The 18,880-nt window shown below is 41.4% G+C and overlaps 1 long non-coding RNA gene across 1 annotated transcript in view; it reads left to right on the top strand.

The window, feature by feature from the left end:
* Positions 1-332: 332 nt before the first annotated feature.
* LOC109548412 (uncharacterized) overlaps positions 333-18,880 on the top strand; it is a 62,361-nt gene continuing 43,813 nt past the window's right edge. Inside the window, exon 1 of the long non-coding RNA XR_002174491.3 lies at positions 333-349. This is a non-coding gene — a long non-coding RNA (uncharacterized lncRNA). The remainder of the gene's footprint in view (positions 350-18,880) is intronic.

The raw sequence follows: 18,880 nt of genomic DNA, 5'->3' as shown, positions 1-18,880 counted from the left end.
GAACTTCAGGCGCCCACTAAAGGTGAAAAGTTTGCTGCCAGAAGAACTCTGTCTGAAGCTGGCATCACTCTCCTCAGATGGAGCAGGCAGCCCATCTCAGTTAAGGGGGAACCTGTGTAATAAGAGCATCGTTAAGAAGGAGGCAAAAGTTCCTTATCGGAGGACAGGAAATCCTTTTATTAGGAAGAAAATGTGTTATTCATGTGAGACTAATCTGTGTTTTGAAGAAAACAGTCTCATTGTAGAATGTGTTTGCTCATAGGTGGCTCACCAGGAAATCTACTGTAGCTCTCACTGATTTCCCTGATTCCACCCTGCCTAATGGGAAACATCCACTACAGGAGGAAAGGTACGGGGGGAGGGGGCCTTGGGGGAAAGCGTTCTACTGCACCGGAGTTGCGCTTAACGCTTTTCCTTTTTCAGAGATTAGCTGTCCAGTCTTCAGAGGTCTCTCTTCTCCTCTCCTCCCCAGGGCCCAGGTTGAGTGTAAAACCCCAGACGTTTCCTCATCAGCCAGATTTCCTAGGAAAGACGGACCACTTAGAAGAAAGTTAAGGTCTTAGCATATGGGAAAATGTGGACTTCTTCTCAGCAAGGAGATAGGCAGAAATTTTTAGATTTCAGTAATGGTGGACTTGTTTATATCAGAGCAACCCTCCTACTCATAACAATGACTAACTTTGGGGAAATGTTTTAAAAACCACAAGTACTTGAAGGCACTGGAGAATAACAAAATTCTGTTAGACCTGGAGAGATTGTGACCCTTGAAAGAAGAGAACTCCTCTGGGTGAGATCCACATTTAAATGGCTCTTTTTCCAGGTCACGCCCCAGTTTGCATACAATGAGCATAGAGAACAGAGCTCAAGAAGAAAGCAACAGGTTCATGGAACCTAGGAGTCAGAGGTCAGAGTTTAGGGCAACCAGAGTGCTAAAAATTTAAGGGGGAAAATCCCCAAAAGAAGGGAGCACCAAATCTGCATATTAATTTCCCTGCAATCCTTGGCTGACACTTGAACTATTCATGTGCAGGATGGGGCACCTGGGGGCCAGGGGACAGTGACAGCAGGAAGGCTGAAGAGTTTCAGGGCTTATGCTCATAACTCCTCCAGCCCCACTTCTCTTCTGAACCGTAGACTCAGAGACCCAAACGTCTCCTCAACAATTTCATCTGGATACATACCAGTCATGTCAAACTTAACATGATCAAAACCAAAAGGCTGGTCTCTGCCTGAAAAAAAAAATCCCTACTCTTCCCTTTTAGTTATTAATGCTGCATTTGCAGTGCACTGCGTTCATAAACTTTGGAGCCATGGTTGATTCTTCTCTTTTTCTGACACTTGACATCCAACTCACCAGCAAATCCTGTTGGTTCTACTCTCAGACCCTTTCTCATCATCTCTTCTATTAACACCTCCATCTAACTGACATACGGAAAACAATATGAAATTGAATGCCTTTCTTACTCTATACATAAAAATCAATTTCTAATTAATTAAAGATAAATATATGAGCAGCTAGAGTTAAACATTTAAAATATATAGAGAGATTAATATCTTTATGATCCCAGGATAGGAAATGATTTTTTTTTTTTTCTTTTTGCTGTACGCGGGCCTCTCACTGTTGTGGCCTCTCCCGTTGTGGAGCAGAAAACTGGTAGGATTTGGAGCAAAAGAAACTCTGAATCATTCTCAGTGGAGAATAAATTGGTACTACCAATTTTGTAGTTTGGCATTATCTTATAAAGCTGTGCATGTATATACCCTACATCCCAGCATTTCCACTCTAGAGAAATGCTGACATATTTATATCAAGACACATGCAAACGAATGATCACGAAGAATTGTTTTTATTTTTTATTTTTTTTAACATCTTTATTGGAGTATAATTGCTTTACAATGGTATGTTAGTTTCAGCTTCACAACAAAATGAATCAGTTATACATATGTTCCCATATCTCTTCCCGCTTGCGTCTCCCTCCCTCCCACGCTCCCTATCCCACCCCTCCAGGCGGTCACAAAGCACCGAGCTGATCTCCCTGTGCTATGCGGCTGCTTCCCACTAGCTATCTACCTTACGTTTGGTAGTGTATATATGTCCATGCCTCTCTCTCATTTTGTCACCGTTTACCCTTCCCCCTCCCCATAACCTCAAGTCCATTCTCTAGTAAGTCTGTCTTTATTCCTGTTTCACCCCTAGGTTTTTCATGACATTTTTTTTTCTTAAATTCCATATATATGTGTTAGCATACGGTATTTGTCTCTCTCTTTCTGACTTACTTCACTCTGTATGACAGACTCTAGGTCTATCCACCTCATTACAAATAGCTCAATTTCGTTTCTTTTTATGGCTGAGTAATATTCCATTGTATATATGTGCCACATCTTCTTTAGCCATTCATCCGATGATGGACACTTAGGTTGTTTCCATCTCTGGGCTATTGTAAGTAGAGCTGCAATGAACATTTTGGTACATGACTCTTTTTGAATTATGGTTTTCTCAGGGTATATGCCCAGTAGTGGGATTGCTGGGTCATATGGTAGTTCTATTTGTAGCTTTTTAAGGAACCTCCATACTGTTCTCCACAGTGGCTGTGTCAATTTACATTCCCACCAACAGTGTAAGAGGGTTCCCTTTTCTCCACACCCTCTCCAGCATTTATTGTTTGTAGATTTTTTGATGATGGCCATTCTGACTGGTGTGAGATGATATCTCATAGTAGTTTTGATTTGCATTTCTCTAATGATTAGTGATGTTGAGCATTCTTTCATGTGTTTGTTGGCACTCTGTATATCTTCTTTGGAGAAATGTCTATTTAGGTCTTCTGCCCATTTTTGGATTGGGTGGTTTGTTTTTTTGTTATTGAGCTGCATGAGCTGCTTATAAATTTTGGAGATTAATCCTTTGTCAGTTGCTTCATTTGCAAATATTTTCTCCCATTCTGAGGGTTGTTTTTTGGTCTTCTTTATGGTTTCCTTTACTGCACAAAAGCTTTTAAGTTTCATTAGGTCCCATTTGTTTACTTTTGTTTTTATTTCCATTTCTCTAGGAGGTGGGTCAAAAAGGACCTTGCTGTGATTTATGTCATAGACTGTCCTGCCTATGTTTTCCTCTAAGAGGTTGATAGTTTCTGGCCTTACATTTAGGTCTTTAATCCATTTTGAGTTTATTTTTGTGTATGGTGTTAGGGAGTGATCTAATCTCATACTTTTACATGTAGCTGTCCAGTTTTCCCAGCACCACTTATTGAATAGGCTGTCCTTTCTCCACTGTACATTCCTGCCTCCTTTGTCAAAGATAACGTGACCATATGTGCGTGGGTTTATCTCTGGGCTTTTATCCTGTTCCATTGATCTATATTTCTGTTTTTGTGCCAGTACCATACTGTCGTGATTACTGTAGCTTTGTAGTATAGTCTGAAGTCAGGAAGCCTGATTCCTCCAGCTCCGTTTTTCGTTCTCAAGATTGCTTTGGCTATTCGGGGTCTTTTGTGTTTCCATACAAATTGTGAAATTTTTTGTTCTAGTTCTGTGAAAAATGCCAGTGGTAGTTTGATAGGGATTGCATTGAATCTGTAGATTGCTTTGGGTAGTAGAGTCATTTTCACAATGTTGATTCTTCCAATCCAAGAACATGGTATATCTCTCCATCTATTTGTATCATCTTTAATTTCTTTCATCAGTGTCTTATAATTTTCTGCATACAGGTCTTTTGTCTCCTTAGGTAGGTTTATTCCTAGATATTTTATTCTTTTTGTTGCAATGGTAAATGGGAGTGTTTTCTTCATTTCACTTTCAGATTTTTCGTCCTTAGTGTATAGGAATGCCAGAGATTTCTGTGCATTAATTTTGTATCCTGCTACTTTACCAAATTCATTGATTAGCTCTAGTAGTTTTCTGGTAGCATCTTTAGGATTCTCTATGTATAGTATCATGTCATCTGCAAACAGTGACAGCTTTACGTCTTCTTTTCCGATTTGGATTCCTTTTATTTCCTTTTCTTCTCTGATTGCTGTGGCTAAAACTTCCAAAACTATGTTGAATAAGAGTGGTGAGAGTGGGCAACCTTGTCTTGTTCCTGATCTTAGTGGAAATGCTTTCAGTTTTTCCCCATTGAGGACAATGTTGGCTGTGGGTTTGTCATATATGGCCTTTATTATGTTGAGGAAAGTTCCCTCTATGCCTACTTTCTGCAGGGTTTTTATCATAAATGGGTGTTGAATTTTGTCAAAAGCTTTCTCTGCATCTATTGAGATGATCATATGGTTTTTCTCCTTCAATTTGTTAATATGGTGTATCACGTTGATTGATTTGCGTATATTGAAGAATCCTTGCATTCCTGGAATAAACCCCACTTGATCATGGTGTATGATCCGTTTAATGTGCTGTTGGATTCTGTTTGCTAGTATTTTGTTGAGGATTTTTGCATCTATGTTCATCAGTGATATTGGCCTGTAGTTTTCTTTCTTTGTGACATCCTTGTCTGGTTTTGGTATCAGGGTGATGGTGGCCTCGTAGAATGAGTTGGGGAGTGTTCCTCCCTCTGCTATATTTTGGAAGAGTTTGAGAAGGATAGGTGATAGCTCTTCTCTAAATGTTTGATAGAATTCGCCTGTGAAGCCATCTGGTCCTGGGCTTTTGTTTGTTGGAAGATTTTTAATCACAGTTTCAATTTCAGGGCTTGTGATTGGTCTGTTCATATTTTCTATTTCTTCCTGATTCAGTCTTGGCAGGTTGTGCCTTTCTAAGAATTTGTCCATTTCTTCCAGGTTGTCCATTTTATTGGCATAGAGTTGCTTGTAGTAATCTCTCATGATCTTTTGTATTTCTGCAGTGTCAGTTGTTACTTCTCCTTTTTCATTTCTAATTCTATTGATTTGAGTCTTCTCCCTTTTTTTCTTGATGAGTCTGGCTAATGGTTTATCAATTTTGTTTATCCTTTCAAAGAACCAGCTTTTAGTTTTATTGATCTTTGCTATCGTTTCCTTCATTTCTTTTTCATTTATTTCTGATCTGATTTTTATGATTTCTTTCCTTCTGCTAACTTTGGGGTTTTTTTGTTCTTCTTTCTCTGATTGCTTTAGGTGCAAGGTTAGGTTGTTTATTTGAGATGTTTCCTGTTTCTTAAGGTAGGATTGTATTGCTATAAACTTCCCCCTTAGAACTGCTTTTGCTGCATCCCATAGATTTTGAGTCGTCGTGTCTCCATTGTCATTTGTTTCTAGGTATTTTTTGATTTCCTCTTTGATTTCTTCAGTGATCAATTCGTTATTAAGTAGTGTATTGTTTAGCCTCCATGTGTTTGTATTTATTACAGATCTTTTCCTGTAATTGATATCTAGTCTCATAGCGTTGTGGTCGGAAAAGATACTTGATACAATTTCAATTTTCTTAAATTTACCAAGGCTTGATTTGTGACCCAAGATATGATCTATACTGGAGAATGTTCCATGAGCACTTGAGAAAAATGTGTATTCTGTTGGTTTTGGATGGAATGTCCTATAAATATCAATTAAGTCCATCTCGTTTAATGTATCATTTAAAGCTTGTGTTTCCTTATTTATTTTCATTTTGGATGATCTGTCCATTGGTGAAAGTGGGGTGTTAAAGTCCCCTACTATGAATGTGTTACTGTCGATTTCCCCTTTTATGGCTGTCAGTATTTGCCTTATGTATTGAGGTGCTCCTATGTTGGGTGCATAAATATTTACAATTGTTATATCTTCTTCTTGGATCGATCCCTTGATCATTATGTAGTGTCCTTCTTTGTCTCTTCTAATAGTCTTTGTTTTAAAGTCTATTTTGTCTGATATGAGAATTGCTACTCCAGCTTTCTTTTGGTTTCCATTTGCATGAAATGCCTTTTTCCATCCCCTTACTTTCAGTCTGTATGTGTCTCTAGGTCTGAAGTGGGTCTCTTGTAGATAGCAAATATATGCGTCTTGTTTTTGTATCCATTCAGCCAATCTGTGTCTTTTGGTGGGAGCATTTAGTCCATTTATATTTAAGGTAATTATCGATATGTGTGTTCCCATTCCCATTTTCTTAATTGTTTTGGGTTCGTTATTGTAGGTCTTTTCCTTCTTTTGTGTTTCTTGCCTAGAGAAGTTCCTTTAGCAGTTGTTGTAGAGCTGGTTTGGTGGTGCTGAACTCTCTCAGCTTTTGCTTGTCTGTAAAGGTTTTAATTTCTCCATCAAATCTGAATGAGATCCTTGCTGGGTAGAGTAATCTTGGTTGCAGGTTTTCTCCTTCAACACTTTCAATATGTCCTGGCAGTTCCTTCTGGCTTGCAGAGTTTCTGCTGAAAGATCAGCTATTAACCTTATGGGGATTCCCTTGTTGTTTTTCCCTTGCTGCTTTTAATATGTTTTCTTTGTATTTAATTTTTGACAGTTTGATTAATATGTGTGTCTTGCCGTATTTCTCCTTGGATTTATCCTGTATGGGACTCTCTGTGCTTCCTGGACTTGATTAACTATTTCCTTTCCCATATTAGGGAAGATTTCAACTATAATCTCTTCAAATATTTTCTCAGTCCCTTTCTTTTTCTCTTCTTCTTCTGGAACCCCTATAATTCGAATGTTGGTGCGTTTAATGTTGTCCCAGAGGTCTCTGAGACTGTCCTCAGTTCTTTTCATTCTTTTTTCTTTAGTCTGCTCTGCAGTAGTTATTTCCACTATTTTATCTTCCAGGTCACTTATCCGTTCTTCTGCCTCAGTTATTCTGCTATTGATCCCATCTAGAGTATTTTTCATTTCATTTATTGTGTTGTTCATCATTGTTTGTTTCATCTTTAGTTCTTCTAGGTCCTTGTTAACTGATTCTTGCATTTTGTCTATTCTATTTCCAAGATTTTGGATCATCTTTACTATCATTATTCTGAATTCTTTTTCAGGTAGACTGCCTATTTCCTCTTCATTTGTTAGGTCTGGTGGGTTTTTATCTTGCTCCTTCATCTGCTTTGTGTTTTTCTGTCTTTTCATTTTGCTTATCTTACTGTGTTTGGGGTCTCCTTTTTGCAGGCTGAAGGTTCGTAGTTCCCGTTGTTTTTGATGTCTGTCCCCAGTGGCTAAGGTTGGTTTAGTGGGTTGTGTAGGCTTCCTGGTGGAGGGTACTAGTGCCTGTGTTCTGGTGGATGAGGCTGGATCTTGTCTTTCTGGTGGGCAGGTCCACGTCTGGTGGTGTGTTTTGGGGTGTCTGTACACTTATTATGATTTTAGGCAGCCTCTCTGCTAATGGGTGGGGTTGTGTTCCTGTCTTGCTAGTTGTTTGGCATAGGATGTCCAGCACTGTAGCTTGCTGGTTGTTGAGTGAAGCTGGGTGCTGGCGTTGAGATGGAGATCTCTGGGAGATTTTCGCTGTTTGATATTATGTGCAGCTGGGAGGTCTCTTGTGGACCAGTGTCCTGAAGTTGGCTCTCCCACCTCAGAGGCACAGCACTGACTCCTGGCTGCAGCACCAAGAGCCTTTCATCCACAGGGCTCCTTAATTTGGGATGATTCGTTGTCTATTCATGTATTCCACAGATGCAGGGTACATCAAGTTGATTGTGGAGCTTTAATCCACTGCTTCTGAGGCTGCTGGGAGAGATTTCCCTTTCTCTTCTTTGTTCTCACAGCTCCCAGGGGCTTAGCTTTGGATTTGGCCCCGCCTGTGCGTGTAGGTCGCCAGAGGGCGTCTGTTCTTTGCTCAGACAGGACGGGGTTAAAGGAGCCGCTGATTCGGAGGCCCTGGCTCGCTCAGGCCGGGGGGTAGGGAGGGTCACGTAGGGCGGGGCGAGCCTGCGGCGGCAGAGGCCGGCGTGACGTTGCACCAGCCTGAGGCGCGCCGTTGCACCAGCCTGAGGCGCGCCGTGCGTTTTCCCAGGGAAGTTGCCCCTGGATCCCGGGACCCTGGCAGCGGCGGGCTGCACAGGCTCCCCGGAAGGGGGTGTGTGGAGAGTGACCTGTGCTCACACACAGGCTTCTTGGTGGCGGCAGCAGCGGCCTTAGCGTCTCATGTCTGTCTCTGGGGTCCGCACCTTTAGCCGCGGCTCGCGCACGTCTCTGGAGCTCCTTTAAGCAGCGTTCTTAATCCCCTCTCCTCGCGCACCAGGAAATAAAGAGGGAAGAAAAAGTCTCTTGCCTCTTCGGCAGGCCCAGACTTTTCCCCGGACTCCCTCCCGGCTAGCCGCCGTGCACTAACGCCCTGCAGGCTGTGTTCACGCCGCCAACGCCAGGCCTCTCCCGGCGCTCCGACTGAAGCCCGAGCCTCAGCTCCCAGCCCCGCTCGCCCCGGCGGGTGAGCAGACAAGCCTCTCAGCTGGTGAGTGCCGGTCGGCCCGATCCTCTGTGCTGGAATCTCTCCGCTTTGCCCTCCGCACCCCTGTTGCTGTGCTCTCCTCCGCGGCCCCGAAGCTCCCCCCCTCCGCCACCCGAAGTCTCCGCCCGCGAAGGGGCTTCCTAGTGTGTGGACACTTTTCCTCCTTCATAGCTCTCTCCCACTGGTGCAGGACCCGTCCCTATCCTTTTGTCTCTGTTTAGTTTTTTCTTTTGCCCTACCCAGGTACGTGGGGGGGTTTCTTGCCTTTTGGGAAGGCTGAGGTCTTCTGCCAGCATTCAGTAGGTGCTCTGTAGGAGTTGTTCCACGTGCAGATGTATTTCAGGTGTATCTGTGGGGAGGAAGGTGATCTCCGCGTCTTACTCTTCCGCCATCTTCCCGGAAGTCCCCCGTTGTTATTTTCTTCAGTGCCCCAAATAAGGCTTACGGTGGCAGCATTAGAAACTCAATGTAAAATATGTTTATATATTCACAAGACAGCAGATTTCACTATTAACATGAATAACACCCAATTAGAAATACGGCATTTCAGGAAAAGTTCATTTGATCAGATTACTCTAGTTAATTTTGACAAAACAGAGATAAGTGAAGCACCACACTCTGATTAAATGTCCACAAGAGCACATAAATAGCACAGCTTCCAGATGACTTTCTCCCCAACTTGACAAGCAATGAGTCTCTTCAAAGTAACAGATTTATTCCGAAGAATTGTTTTTAAAAACAAAAACCATAGCAATTCAAATTTCCTGAATAAAACAATGGATAAGTAAATTGTGGCATAGTCATACCATGGAATATTAAATAACAGTGAAAATGAATAAATTACATATATAACAATATGGATGAGTCTTTGAATTATAATGTTGAGTAAAAAAAGTAAGTCACAGAACACTAAAGAACATTTGATACTATTTTTATAAATCTCCAGATTTGTAGAAGGACAACTAAAACTCGCATTACCCAGGAATACAAGCAATACATAAAAACAATTTTCAAAAAGCAAGGAAAATGTTGAATACAAAATTCAAGATAGTTGTTACCTCAGGAACAGAGAGGGGGACAGGGTCAGGGGAAGCCCACAGATATATTCCATGGTATTATTTATGTTAGTTTTTTATATGGGTAGTGGGTTCACCAAAACTTAAATCATGATTTATAACTTATTAATATTATAAATAATTATAACAAAAACTTAATGTCACAATAATATTTAAACCTGAATCCAAATAGCTCCAAGCCTCTGCTTAGCACCTACATTAATTCAATCTCTAAAAAATAATTCCCACCCCCAGTGAATTTCTGGGAGTCCCAGTTTATTATCTGTCTTATGTGTATCCAGAAATATGTTGTCACTCACCTCTTCTGTTTACGTGGCTAGTGGCTTCCACTATGTTCTCTGTGGGTTTCTGTCTCTATTAATGGTGCCTATAGATTTTCCTTGGTCACCTCAGTCCTTATGGGGTAGTGGAGAATCATCAATTCTTGAAAACTGAGAGGGAGAATGCATTTTTTTCTTTGTTATGCTGGAATTGTTTGGTGGCCACCATAACGTGTTATGGAGTTTACTGAGTGAGATCTTCCAGCTCATTCACAGCCCTTTTATCTCCCAAGTTGCATCCTGCCAAAGTCACTGGGCAGGGATGGATTTAGTAACATTGGCTCACTACACCTGCCCCTGCTGTTCTCAGCCCACATATGAGACAAAAAAAAGCGTTAGAAAATCATCAACTTTTGATGGAATCTGCATCACTGTAAAAGGGCTGATCTAAGACCAGGCAAGATTAAATCAAATAATACATACAACTGCTTAAAACGTTTGTAATGGAGACAAGAAAAATATACTGAATAGGAGAATCTAACAATCCAGTTAATTGAAAGGCTGGCTGGCTCTTGCAGAATTTGAGGGGAAATGATATATTTAAAATACACAAAGAATAGATCCAAGAGAGCCAGTACGTGCACTGTTAAAATCCTAGATGAAGATTGAAAAGATAAAAAAGAATTAATGATTAAAGAAATAAAAAGACAAGTTCCCTGATTCCCTCACATTAAAGGTGTCACCTTCTTGCTCCAGATTCTATAATTCAAATGGCACAGGAAATGACAGGAGTTAAAAGCTATGTTCTCAATTGCCTGACGTCTCTGGAAAGAAGTGGTCCTAGAAAACCCCACCATGAACTCCAGTCTCTGCCAGTCATGTTCTTTGTAAGCTTAGGAGCAAAGAACAAGACATGAAATTCTGGATTAAGTTATAGTTTCAGATTAATCATTCCAAGGGGCTGGATACCAGCTGTAATTTCACTAGGAAACTTAGCTCTAAAGTCATCCATTAAGTGACAGTGTGTGATCATCAGGTACAGGCCACCAATCTCAAGGAAACATGTGATCTTGATGTGAAGTACTATTAATCTAGATCAGTCTGGAAAGCTGGGGGCTGTGATTTTATATAGATTTTTAAAAACAAGTTTATTATTGATTTTTTAAACTTTATATCAAAACTCAAAAAATATCTTCCTAGCTACCACTCTCATAAGACTTTGTCAGTGGGACTAGAATATTTGACTGATTACTTAGAGTTAAGGCAGAGCACTTGGTAGTGAAAATGTCACCACCATGATTCACTCAGCTCTGCCCAATGACCTGTATACATATCTGTTGGTGTCATCAGGATTACATCCAGATCTGAGTTAAAGTAGAATTCCTCTATGGTATTTTTCTTTTGAAAACTGTAAGATATGGCATAGTATCATTTCCTTCCAGAAGAGAGGTGTAGTTGTTAATCATCACTGTCTTCATTGCTCATCTCTTACACTCAAGTGAAACGGCCTGCCTTTTATGGGCAAGAGAAACAAGAGTCAGCAAACAGATTGCAATTTCAGGCTATCACGCTCTAGCTGTTATCAATAGCTATAAATGCAAAAACTATATTAAAACGTGTATGTCTCATTTCACACACCATGGTACCCATGATCATTATGGTAAAGGCTCTGCATTCTGATTTTCATAAATTAATTTAACCACTCTCTATCTTTTTATAGAGTACATTAAAATCCCATACTATGTGATTTGAGATATATGCAATTATTTTCTGGTGAATCAAATATCCTAATTAATAAATAGCTATCACCATACAGACATATTACACAGGCATTAACAATTTTCAAAGAATTAGAACAAAATCAATTCAACACTAAAATAATCCTGAAAAAAGTTAATACCTTAGATTCACATACATTGTTCCGGTACAAACTTTTTAAACACTGCTTTAATTTTGAGTCTTTTAAAATAATTTGTTTTATTAATTTTTACTTTTCATCAGCACTTTATGAAGTTTGAATATTTAAGAAGGAAAGGGAGGAAGAGAGTTGAAGGAAGTATTTTATGATTTATTAAGATATAAGTACTAGCTACTCCTTCATGTATCGAAAAATTGGAAGCAAAAAAGAGTACTGAAATTAAAGTATAAGGAAATTCTCAGTAGAAAGTGTGCTGTCAGCCAGCCCGTAGGTTTTCAGAAAAGCAAAAATGACTTACTGGAGAAAGAAGAAATTAGGCTCTACCCCCATGGCATATTGTAGAAGAGATGCCATCGTTGCTGCAGGAGTGATAGAAAGAAGGTTGACCTGGGTGGGCTCTAAGTGAATAGTAAAAATATTTCAGCAAAACTAGGCCAATCCAGCTTATTCACTGCATCAAGGCTGTGTCTGTGAGATGCTTTAAGCTGCATATAACAGCTAACTTGAGCTGGCTGAAATGAAGAAATGGAACGGCTGACATAATTGTAATCCAGAGGAAGGCAGGCTGCCATTGCATTTGCCTATTATCCCCTCTCCTCTGCCCTCATCCTTATGCCAGGTCCCCTTCAGGCTATCACACTGTCCCCACCTCCAGCCCTATGCTCAGAATCCTTTTGTGACGTCAGTATTTCCTTCTCCCGGAGAATAAAAAGCAGCTTTTTCAGCGTATCCGGGCATAAACAACAAAGGAAAACCTACATTAGGCAGAGACCCGCCTTCAGTAGGTATATCACCCTCTGGGGCAAGCTCTGGGTTCAGGTGTAGAGAAGCAAAAGTGCATTAATGTGGCACCAGGGTCCAGGCGTCTCAGACTGAGGCAGCATCCTCCCAGCTAGAGGCTTGGCATCAGGTTACCCAGCAAGAATTTCTGTCAGAAAGTCAGCATAATCTTAAGCGAATTGAGGGAGAACTTTTTTCTTTCTAGTAGCATCTTTCTAAAAAAATAATAAATAAAAAGGACTTCAGTCACGCAATAGTGAACACTGCAGCTTATTACAAAAATGTCACGAAATGAGTGATCTCTTCACTCCTAATGCACTGATCCTGGTCTGGGAAGGGAAACATGTCAGCTGGGAGTGATGTAGGAATTCATCACTGTTCTCAGCCTTCCCTTTGTCTATTCTTTGCTTAAAATGTTTTATTTAGAAGCCACAGGAGACAGTGGAAATGAATCACCTCCAAGCCCTCAATGATGGCAATGAATTATACTCACGAGAAATGATCGCATCTAAGGCAGGCAGGAGGTCCAGTTCAGGTAATCACAGTGCAATCACAGCATTAGGCTGAACAGCACTGGACCAGGCCGGATGATGTATGGTTTGTCTGAGGAGAACAGGGTACGAGCACTTGGCAGCAATGGCTAAGGCTTCCTTCTGGTCAGCAAACATCGCGTTGGATTTTCTCAAGAACAAGGTGGAGTACTTCTGTGAGGCTCCTTCAACCGTGTGGTGTGCTAAAAGCAAGCGCTTACTAAATGGTGCAGGTCAAAGAAAGAGAAAAATAAACCTAGAGAAGACCTGGTTACTGTACCCCTTGGACTGCCTCCAGCAGTTAGAGAAAACCCATAAGCAAAGAGGAAATGGAAATAGAGAAAGTGTACGTTGGCTGATAACACGTGTTGAGGAGAGTGGCATTAAACACCTTGGCCCAGGACCTGCTATTCAAGAGTAAGCAGAGAGGTCCGGTGTCTGGATCTTTTGATTAAAACCCCAGCAAAGTGGGAAGGGTTGCAAAGTTGGCTGTCTAAATGCAACAGAAGGAGAGAGGAAGGCGAAGGGGAAAGAATGTAAGAGGAGTATGTGTGGACATAGATAGCCAAGATGGAAGTTTGGGTAGACCAGTCTCTAAGGGCTGTGCTGCTTGATGGAGAGGGTGTGTTTCATATATTTACTGACTGACAGTCATCAATTCTGTGTTCAGAGAGCTTAATCTCAATGGAAAATAGCTCTCTTATGAATGGCCCTATTGGATAGGAAAGACAAAGCTTTGGCATAATCTGAGAGAAGAAGGTTAAGGCAAAACAAAAATAAATGGAGACTTCCCTGGTGGCGCAGTGGTTAAGAATCCGCCTGTCAATGTAGGGGACACCGGTTCGAGCCCTGGTCCAGGAAGATCCCACATGCTGTGCTCCAGGTGCCTAGAGTCTGTGCTCTGCAACAAGAGAAGCCACCGCAATGAGAAGCCCGCAACTAGAGAAAGCCTGTGCGTAGCAGCGAAGACCCAACACAGCTGAAAATAAATAAATAAATAAATTTTAAAAAAAAAGCAAAAAGATAAGTGGCTCTGCTTAATTGTGAAATAAGAAGCTCAGTATTTAATAGGAGATGAAGTCCTGGCAACTGAGAGAAGAGATAGGAGAAAGCTCTCATGACGGGAGACTGGGGAGTCAGCAAAGTGGTGGGAAGCTAGGTCCCATTAGCAGAGACACACGGGCGAAGCTTTCTCTGGGTTAGAGGATAGCAGATCAAGTATGTGGAATAGTGATTCCTGACAGCACAACTTAGAGTTTCTTCCTGTTCTGTGCTGCAGTTTCTCTGACATCCTAAATATTTTCAGTAGAAGACACAACCTGCCTTATATTAGTAATGACTTGGAGGAATAACGAAAAATGTGCTGTGTCCATATTTTGGTGAAGTCGGTGTGTCTCTTGCCCCAGCTGCAGATGTATGAACTCCTAGATTACCAAGGGGAAACAGCAAGTCTCATGGAGGTGGACAACTGATAAATATTTCCAAATTATTAGCTACATATAGCTCATTAGAGACTTTAAAGAGTTTTTTTTTTTTTTAAGTAAACAAGATTTGCAGGACCCCCGAAGGTATGAACAGCGTTTATAATTTGAGAGTTCTACGGTTAAGCAGCCGGACGGACTGTTTATGGGTGTCTACCTGAAGTGACACAGTGTTCACGTCTTTAAATTATGAGAACGGGAAATAATTTTCACCCAGGTACCAGTCTGGAAGATATTCTCCCTCTAAAGTTTATAAAATCCTTCCCCCTGACACAGCAGGGGTGGGAAGCGAAGCAGTGCTGCTGAAGCACAGGCTGGCAGAGAGCGTCCGAGGAGAGGCAGAAGCTTCAGGACCAGGAAGCGATGGCTGCCGACAACCAGGGCAATTGTTCTGCAAAGAGCATCAGAGGAAGCTAGTATCCTTAACTGCTCCAATTTGGGAATGAATGAACAGTAACATGGGCAACTGTGGAGATGGGAGCGTGCAATGACTGGAAAACAGGGCCCTGATACGAGAAAGAAATCAACTCAGGGCAAGAGAAGAGGCAGGAACCAAAGAGATCTGAAAAGACAGAAGAGTGCCCAAGAACCAGGCAGAGCCGAGGTCTTTGTAATTCTTGGTGGAGGCTTAAAAATTAATATCAGAAGCGATGATGTGTCATTTATAATTTGTTATGTGTAATTTTGCTTAAATTGTCTATATAGTGAATTATATATATAGTTCTTATTCTAGTACCAAAATATAGGTTCTGTCATTTTCAGCAAATTGCCTGTGCTGTTATCGTCAGTCGTTAGGTTGCAGAAGCCCTCCGGGTATTGATACAAAGACATCTTGTGGACACCACCGGCTTATACCCAATCCCCTATCCACACACATACACAGACAAACACATTATTATAGAAGGTTCTGGAGCTCAAACTGAGCATAAAAGTTAGATCACCTATTTATTTTTGAACCCAAACCAGAAGTACAAGTTCATCAACACAGAGAAAGAGAGATAGAGATTACATATTAAAAAATTGAGAGGTGAAGTGCTAGTTAAAAAAATCAAATATGCTTTGTGGAAATTTTAGTGCCAGTACATTTTGCTTTTTAAAATTATTGCCTGCCTTTCTTCAGTGAGGAGAGACTGCATTGGGGAAATCACATTTTAAGAGAAGCTGAATCGCTACATCCTAAAATAAGGTATAGAAAATATTGCTAAGTATACTTTCTTAGGAAAGATTAGATAAAAGAAAAAATATTCTAGAAAAATAATAAAGGAAATCAATAGGCAATTTATAGTAGACAAAATTCAAATGGCTAAGAAACACATGAAAAAAAATGTTTCCACTCACCGCTAAGTAAGAAATGCAAATGAATACAAGATACCATTTTTTCACACCTCAAGTTGGCAAATTTAAAGAGAATGAAAATGCCTGTTATTGGCAGAGGCATGGGGAAACTGGCTTTTTCTGGCACAGAGGTGGGTGTAGCACATGGACAGCCTTCTGGAGAGAGGGTTGGCCTGTGTATCACGAACCATAAAAGGCACATACTCTTTGGCCCCATAATTCTACTTCTAGGAATGCTTCCCAAGAAAACAATCAGATCAGCAAGTAAAAGATGTTCATTGCATCATTGTGTAGGATGATTGATTTCTGTTCAGTTTCAACAGTAAAAACTATTTCTACATGTTATGGTACACTGAAACAATGGAATATAATTTAGTCACTTAAAGGTGTTATTAAATAGATTTTATTGACATGAAAAGATGGTCACAATATATTACTATGCCAACTACCAGGTTACAAAAGAGGATAGTATGATACCATTTAGAAAAATAGTAAAAACTAGAACATTTTACACACACACACACACACACACACACACATATACATGCATATACACGTGGAAGAAGGAAACAAAGGAAGAATTTACACCAAAATGTTATCAGCAGTTTATTATATCTGGGAAGTGAGATTATGAGTGATTTTTCCTTATGATTTGTCTGAGTTTTCTATAAGCATAAATTAATTACATAATACTCATAATAAAAAGAAAAATGGTACATTTTTTTTTACCTTCCATCAAAGGGAGATTGGATTCTTTTACAACTAAATCAGTGTTATTATTATTTGCGGTTGTTTTTCTTAATGACAACAAAACTAATATCAATGCCTTTTTATAGCTGTTTGTGACCTGTGTCCAAATGGGTCTGTTAAAGGCTAAACTGCTTTCATATTCATTTTCATAATGAACCTGAAGGAGGATTGAGGACGATTGTGTTATAAGTGGAGAAAATGAGGCCCAGACAATCAGTGAAATTTTCCCTTGATTTAAGGAAGAATTAGAAGCAGCTCTGAGAAAAAAAATACAAGACTCCAGACTGTTGTTTTGAATAAAGTTGATTTCCCCTTGGATGTCAGTGGTAATTTTCTCATCAGTGAAGCCTCAACACCATGTGCCTTTGGCCACAAAAAAAGAATTATTTCCTCTGGTTTAAAAGCATCTTCCTTGAGCCAGGAATACATACGCACGTGGAGGGCCCTGGCGCTGGTGTGTGTGTTGGGTTTCACTCCCATGCTGGGGATACTTGGGCTGTCCTCTGAGCCCAGTCTGTCCTCAAGAAGAGATCATTCTTCTACCAGCATGAAAACTTCCCCAGTAGGAAGGCTCTAGCAGCTCCGAGTGAGAAAAAGAACACAGAACCAGACATAAGCAGCTTTGACTCTTCACATCTCTGAGCTTTACTTTCCTCCACAATAAAGTGACGCTAAGTGAGGAGATAAATGGGTAGAGTGTGACAAGCATGGTGCCAGAGACTCAGCCAGAGTGAGCTCTTTCTCTCTGACCCCTACACCTTCTGTTACTTGCCCGTTCCACTCCCTGCAGGATGGTCTGGTCCACCTCGCATCTGATCATACCCACAATTCTCAACCCAGATGGGCTATCAGCCGAAGAGGATCTACCATGACGTCATGAGGTTTAAGCTTTGGGGCTTCTCCTTGCAGGGGCTCATTAGAGGACTGAGAGGTTTGGTGAGAATTTTAACATGTTCTATATGGAGATGGGAAGACAGGTTACAAAAGAAAAAGGATTTCTGGATAAACATCCCTGGAAAATTGCCTGAAAAATTCTCAGAGGGAAGAAACGTGAATCTCCAAGGCTCCAGTAATCTGTTGTGATTTCTTTTCACATTCTAAATAAATATTTACATTCATATCGAATTGTACGTTTGTATTTAGTAGTTTCTCAAAGGCGTCCCCAGATTGTATAAACTTTGGGACCTACAAAACCTGGAACCTCCATGAGACCTTAGTTCACCTCTCTTACCATCCCTAGGTTGGCCTCTGCTTGAAACAACAGTGAGATTTCTACCTCCAAGGTAATCCTCTCAAATAAGAAACAGTTCTCAACTAGACCAAATACACCGGTGGAGACGCCATGTCCCTAAACATCCACTCCTGGGTCACATTTCTGCTCCCTGGCACCAACAGAACATGTACTACCTCTGAGGTTTCTTTCCAGGCCACACACCCAGCCCTGAGCCTTCTCTCATCTGTTCACCTCCCTAGATCACTGCAGTGCCTCCTTAGACTGGCGCTGAGGGCTGAGCCCAGCACTTGAAGTGCAGCCTGACTCACCAGCACATGGCAGGCTTACGGTTACCACCAAATAATGGTGATGAACTTCAGGATGACCCTTCTGGGGCCAAGACTGCTGCAGTCAATTCACAACCATAAGCTGAAAACCAGCTGTGCCCCGCACAGACCCGATTCTGCCTGTCATCTGGAAGGTTGGGGCTGAGGTGGAGGCATCGTCAGGTTCTAACGTGCAGGGGGATTCAGCCTGCAGCAGGGCCCCTGCCCTCAGAAGGAGCAGAGAGAACGGTGCCGGCTTTTGCCTGCTTTCTTTGGGGGCCTCACAGCCTTGTTTCCACACTGCCTTCTCTAGGTCCTTTCGTTGCTGCCCTAATAACAGTCATGTCAGTGCATTCCCTCAAATTGTCGAAAGGGCACTTTTTAGATTACGCGTTCAGAGGGAGAAGTTGCTTCCTCTGCTCTTGTCTACCCACAGTCCTCTCCAACCCCCAATCAAAGGAGGAATGAAACCATACTGCCTCCTAAAAGTAGTTCTGGGACTGGAAAGGGCTTTCTTGGTATCTTCACCCCAGGGTTTCCTAATGCACAAGGACCCTCTGCTGATGTAATACAAGGTACCAGAAGCCAATTTTGTAGTAGGGATAACTTAGCAGAATATGCATGACACCAGATATGGCTGCAATGTAGTCAGGGTGCCAATGCTTCCAGGCACCACTTACACACACACACACACACACACACACACACACACACTCTCTCTCTCTCTCTCTCTCTCTCTCTCTCTCTCTCTCTCTCTCTCTCTCTCTCTCTCTCTCCCTCTCTCTCTCCCGTATTGCAGTGGCAGCCTGTGGTGAACTTTCTCTCATGGTGCAGGCAACCTTGCTGCAAACTGAGGCACAGCCAGTAGAACTAACAGAGACCTAAATAAAAAGGATGTGCTGGGCTTCCCTGG

The sequence above is a fragment of the Tursiops truncatus genome, chromosome 9 (genome assembly GCF_011762595.2).
Source record: "Tursiops truncatus isolate mTurTru1 chromosome 9, mTurTru1.mat.Y, whole genome shotgun sequence".
NCBI lineage: Eukaryota > Metazoa > Chordata > Mammalia > Artiodactyla > Delphinidae > Tursiops > Tursiops truncatus.
This window is presented reverse-complemented; position numbering and strand designations above follow the sequence as displayed.